This window comes from Octodon degus, unplaced genomic scaffold (assembly GCF_000260255.1).
Source record: "Octodon degus isolate 3935 unplaced genomic scaffold, OctDeg1.0 scaffold00005, whole genome shotgun sequence".
Taxonomy (NCBI): Eukaryota; Metazoa; Chordata; class Mammalia; order Rodentia; family Octodontidae; genus Octodon; species Octodon degus.
Genome location: NW_004524581.1, coordinates 4762259 through 4768736, shown reverse-complemented (window position 1 = coordinate 4768736; position 6478 = coordinate 4762259). Strand labels below are relative to the sequence as shown.

Below are 6478 nucleotides of genomic sequence, written 5' to 3'. Positions count from 1 at the left end.
TATTTTTTGCAGAACTGGGGATTGAACTCAGGCCCTTGCGCTTGCCAGGGAAGTGCTTATTCCACTGAGCCATCTCCCCAGCCCCTGTTAATAGCGATTCTAAATTTTATATATGCAATTTTAGATACTTTCCTTCAAATAATTATTCTACATTATTTGAGTTCATCAAATATCTTTATAAGGCCAGGGAGATGGCTCAGTGGTCTGAGAGCCTGCCTGCAAGTGCCAAGGACCAAATTTGATCTCCAGTACCACAGGCCATTCCAGTCCTTGAATTCTGTGCACTCTGCCTTTTAAAAATTTAGCCCTGGTTCTACCAAAAAAAAAAAAAAAAAAAAAAAAAAAAAAAAGCTGCATATGATGGAAATAATTATAATCTTAGCTATGTCAGGGGCTGGGGCAGGAGGATCACTGCAGTTTGAACTATGTAGTGCTCCCCTGTACCAAAAAAATAAAGAAAAGATTTTAAAAATTTAAAAATATCTTTATGATAAACACACTATTATGAAAGTCACATAAACTCCATTTTCTCAACTTTTGTGTTGTTTTGGTCTTTGTTTCTTGTTTTTACAGTTTTGGGAATTCAATTCAAGCCCCTTGCACTAAGCTAAATCCCCCAGACACTTGTATTATTCATTTCGAGACAATCTCTGTTAACATGTTAAATTGCCCAGGCTAGGTTAGAACATGCAATCTGCTTTCATGAAATCTAAAGACACCACAGAGCTCAACCTCTTTACACTTAGAGCAGCCGTGCATGTTCCTATACTTTGAAGGGCCATTTAACATTCTTTAAACAAGTATTTCCAGAATGACTCTCGAGGTTTTTTTAAGAATACACATGATATTGGGTTTCTTTATTTAAAAGTAATATTTTCCATTTCTCAGCTTTCTAGCAGTTACTAATTCCTCAAATACCAACACTGGTGATTCAGTGAACTCAGAGCATAATGTTTTTAGAATTATGAAAAATGAGTATTGAGAAGGCTTACTCAAGATATGCTTTCAGACTTTTATTATACAGTTAGAAATTATTTTGGGGCATACAGTATTATGATGGATGTCTCACTTTAACACAAGAAAAACAAAATTCTGGAAAATAGATTCCAATACCCATACACAGGAGAATAACCAGTTTAAATTATTGTGCTAATTTAAAAGCCACAAATTCCAAAGTAACTAATGCTATAGCGTTTGGCGGGGGGGCAAAGCGATTGGGTATCCAGGACAAGGCCACTGCCTCTTAGGAGCTTGGCAGAGCCTCAAGAGAAGCACATGAAGCACAGGGAGCTGATGCCCATAGTGACTTGACCTATGCTTGACATAACACACACAGCCTCTCTTTGTCCTGAGAAGGCACCCAAGGCCTGCCATTCTGCTGTGGATTAAATTGTTCCTGTCCCAGGTTCTACCCTGACCTTCACCAGTCCATGAATTTCTTCACATGATTATATAAATAAAGGCAGTGCAGAGGCCAAGCAGTTCCTTTCTCCCATCAGGAGAGAGGGCTGCACCTGACCTCAGCTTTTGTACACTGGCTCCTGTCTTCTTCATCCCGCTCTGTCCTCCCTCTAGAATTTGAAGAGCTGTACTGCACTTGGTGATAGGCTTCTGTTGGTTTTCTTCCAGAGACCTTTTATTTTTCCTACCTCACCCAATACTTTCCAGTCGCAAGAAAATTTCAACTGTTCTAGAAATACCATCTCATGGTCTTAATTCCAGAGACAAGATCTTCTGACCTGGTAAAAATAGAAATGAAAGTGAGCCACAGAATCTGAAAATCCAGGAAGACCTTTTATTGGTGGCAGTGGTGATGGGAAATGTTCTCAAAAAGAGGGCAGATGCTGCCCACTGAGAGATCAACCTACCCTGTTAACAACCAAAAGAAGAAACTTTTGGTTATTATGCTAGGGAGGGTGAGAATCTGAAGTAATGTAGCACACATTCCTAGAAAGGTATGGGCCAGCAGTCCGTCAGTTCTTGAGAACGCTATGATCCCATTCTGGATTTTGTGGTACATAGAGTCCTATGGCAAGAATAATATTAGCAGGAAAATATTAGGGAAAGATGCATACCCTACCTTGTCAAAAGAATGCAAGGGGTGGAAAATGCACACACCATAGTTTTAGGAATTCAGAGGGTATGGACTAGGCCCAAATAGTTATCCTCCTTTTGTTCCTGTGGCGTTTCCTATCTTAATATATCATATTTCACATGCATAATAGATGTTGCTGAAGCATATTTTTAAAACAAATTGTCTTTTTCATTCTCTTGCTGTTTCTTCCAAAACCCATCCACACAGTCTTTTTTGGGTTTCAGTGATATGAGCTTCTCTAGCTCTTTGTATGATTTGTTTATTAAGCAGCCCATTCACACATTTATAATTCCACAAAATTATTAGCAACAAGAAAAATAATATTTATTGGTTCCTATTACATACTGCCTACTATCTTAACATTTCTATAAAAAATACATACTGATTAAGTAATTGAAACACAGAAGGTTTAGGTGACTTTTGTGATACATTATAAAGCTATCAAGGAAAAAATTCAACGATACTTTGCCTGACGTACCAAGTGACTGAATCCCATCTTTAAATATCCAAAACAAGCATTTGCCAAGTGATGGAGATCTAAAATATCAGCAGCCCTCAGTACTTATTTTCAAAATGAAAGACAATAAAGCAAATGGTAATGTATTGGAAAAATTACTAAGTTCCAATGAAAGCTTAGCCTAGGCAGAAAAAAATGTTCAGGGTGTACAAAGTATTCAACATATTTGTCAAAAGTGTAAGTCATTTTTAGGAGATGTCCAGAAGAAGGCTTTTGTCTAAGGTGATATGTTTTGCTTACCTTGTGACAATTGACTTGAGGTTTTACTTAGTCATATGTATGCAACTGGATAATTTTAAGTGCCTAATGGAGAGCCGTTAATTTTTTAAATCCTGTATAAAAACAAGAAATAAGATTTACCTTACAATCAATTAAGTACACGTGGAAAGGTTTCTCAAACTCACATTTCCTTTTCCCAAGCAGTGGAGCACAATATTAGCTATAGTATTCCTAGAACACAGCACCACACGGGGAGTGTGAAGCTGTAATAAAGGGCATATCCTTGGCCTCTGCTTATCTTCCAGAACTTACTCAACCTTTGATGCCTCTGAAAGGTGTTCATAGAAATGTGTACTTACGTTCCTCAGTTTTAAAGAGTCATTTAATTAAGAGCAGCAGTACTTGCTTCGGGAACACATATACTAAAATTGGAACGATACAGAGAAGATTAGCATGGCCCCTGTGCAAGGATGACACACAAATTCGTGAAGCGTTTCACATTTTTTCCAGGGGAAAAGTATTGGAACAAAGTGTGGAAAGTGAGGCCATGTTGATATGCTGAGCTGTGGAAGGCTCACATCAACGACATCTGACATTGCCAGTCGTTCAGAGAACCCACTGCTATTGTGGACTGCTGGACTATACTGGAGCATTTTGCTGGATTCACCCACCTATAATATTTAAATGACAATAGAGTGCCCTTCTCTGACAGAACCAAACAAGGAGAGGGGATGCAAATGAGCAATCATTTTGTATCTGTATATTCCAAATGGTTGGGATGGACGTACAGCTGCATTCTCTTGGTTCAGTGAATAGAAGGATTTGTTCTAATAGTGTTTGTGGACAGGATGACATGTCCGCATCTTGTACAATCGGTGTCCCCTAGGACAGCAGTGTGCAATGTATTGATTGTTGAATCTGTCCTGCTAACCGGGTTTGAAGCTGTCTCATTGCTATTTGTTTCTCAATGGAATTATTAAAAAAAAAAAAAAAAAGAGCAGCAGACCTGGGGATTTCCGTGAAAAAAAAAACATGGTTGATAGAAATATTTTCATGCTGTTTGAATATAAAAGCATATTTAAGACTTTATACCCATATATAAACTTATGAACACATTTATATAAAATATATTACATTATATATATATATGTATATTCATTATAGTATTTCCAAATTTACAGGGAAAAAGTGTCAATGTAGATGAAATTCACATAGTAAAGAATATTATAATTATGTGATATTTATTTAGGTCTTGTGCATTGTGTTTTGTCCACAATTGTGACGTGTATAATCTTAAATGGAGGGCCTGGCGATATGATTCAGTGGCATAAACTCATGGCTGGCAAGTAAGCACAAAGTCCTCAGTTCAATCTCTTGTACCAAAACCAAAACATCTTAATTGGAAAGATATTTTTGGTTTCATAAAATATGCAATTGTTCCTTTTTTATTTTTCTGTATATGTGTCACTTAGAAATTTTCTAATACTTTATATTATAATTTGTTCTGATTATTTTATTTTTTCAGAAACTAAATACAAAAGTGACACATTTATTACATAAGTTGACACTTTAAAAGTTAATAGTTAAGCCATACTGACTTATTTTATTATAGGTAGATGGATGTAGTTTGCATGTTTGCATGTGTATGTGTATGTTCATTTTGGAGGTGATATATTTCACCATATAAAGTGCTGTTTTCTTCTGTGTTAACTTGGAAATACAGGGAACTTCATTCGGATAGGTAATTGTGACTGCCACAATGTCAGTAGGGCTTACAGTTCCTTCTCACTAGACAAAGCGTTCATTTCTTTTAAATTAGTCTTAATTCTGTCACTTTAGCAGTCTGCTTATGTAAGCAGTCGTGAGCTTTGGCCTGTCACCCCTGTCACCTGCACTTACACTGAGCCAATTCTGAAATTACTGCCAGCAGCCATTAGAGCACGCAGAATAGAGTACAAAATAGAGATTTCGAAGCCTTCAAGACTAACTGCACAAGATACTACCGATTAGCAGTCTTGCTTCCCGCACAAGCAGAAATACAAGTGAAAACAACTGTGAGATAAAAAATGTTCATAGATTTATACAAAAAAGTCTTGTAATCCTTAATGTTACATATAAAAGAGTCACTTGAGAGAGGTTTCCAGGAAGAAAAGCCCACTTCCCATATCTGCACGTCTGATACGAGTTAAACTTAGCCTTAAATATGTGCAAATGGAAATTTCTCTGAATATGCACTTGTTGATAAAGATTTATTCAGAAGGTGTTCACCTTAATGAACGTGTAATTGTTTCATTAATTTTTGTTCTTTCCCAATTCTTAGTCATGTCTACACATGTTTTAACGGGGCATCACAGATTCACTTTTTGTGTTCTGCATATTTTTACTTTATTAATCATGACCTTGTTCTAGGGAGCATTAAAATATTAATAATTTTGATGTTAATAATATTATATCAAAATTGTTGTATTGTGAGGGGTGTGGGGGATGAGTGGCACTGGGAATTGACGCTAAGGATTTGCACTTAGCAATAACCCTAGCAAGTTTTCATAGCCTATAAATTGCACTTGACTGGCAACTTGGCAATCCTTTTTGACTAAGCCTCCCAAAGGGCTGGATGATAGGCATGCACCCCCACATTCAATTGTAATTTTTAAATTAGCACTGGGAATAAACATGCTGAAACTGTGCCTAAATTTTATTTATTTATTTATTTATTTATGTATTTGGTACAGGATCTCACTACTCAGCTCAGACTCATAGTGATCCTCCTGTCTCAGCCTTCCCAGTACTGGGATTATAGGCATGTACCTCCATATCCAGTCTCAGTGGCTGGTTCAGCATCCCTGGGGATGGGGCCAGTGCAGCTTGTGGTACAGGGAATTGAATCCCAGTCCCTGTGTTTGCCTAAGCGGCTGCTTAGTCTGCTGAGCTATCTTGCTGGCCAGATGCTTAATTTTAAAAACTAATTTAAAGGATGGCATTCATTAAGTAGAAATGTGACAGTGTTTTAATATTTTTATTAGCATTCATATTTTATATATTAAAGGGATTCAGTATATTTTAAAAATAGGCATATAGTGTTCAAAGCTCACCTTCCTCTAGCCAGATTCTTCCAACTTTCCAATACCTAAGAATTGTTTTTCTATGCTATTCTATCTTTTTGCAGTTGTTTCTCAAACTTTCACATGAGGAAAAAGTATTCAGTGTTTGTCTTTGTTTGTCTATTACAATTTGAGACATCATATCATCAGGAAATTTTGTAATTTTGTAAATGTTTAAATATATTTGTATGTAGCCTAAAGTAAGATGCATAGTTTTGTGCAGCAGATGGAAGAGAGGCTCCGACAGTCTAAGAACAAGGCAGCCTCTCAAAAATATGTAGTGTACTGCTTGATTGTCTGTTCACCTGTAGTTAGTGACCTCATGGAATTGTTAGCACCCTAGGTGGATGGGGAAATTCATATAACCCTACAGCTATAATAAATATGGATAGGAAGAATCTTAATATTTTAATAATTATGCTAAATCAGAAAAATAATTCTCTATTTTACAGAAGGGTCTACAGGGTGTTCAGGGTCTCAGTACTGGATTGGACTTGTAGTGATCCACCTATTTACAGCCTCCCAGGACCTGGGATTACAAACATG

The 6478-nt window shown here is 36.8% G+C and overlaps 1 non-coding gene across 1 annotated transcript; it reads left to right on the top strand.

Annotated features, from left to right (window-relative positions):
• The first annotated feature begins 3229 nt into the window (after positions 1-3229).
• Positions 3230-3336, top strand: LOC111818709. Its single transcript, XR_002822622.1, has one exon. It is a non-coding gene; the product is annotated as a U6 spliceosomal RNA (small nuclear RNA).
• Positions 3337-6478: the final 3142 nt, after the last annotated feature.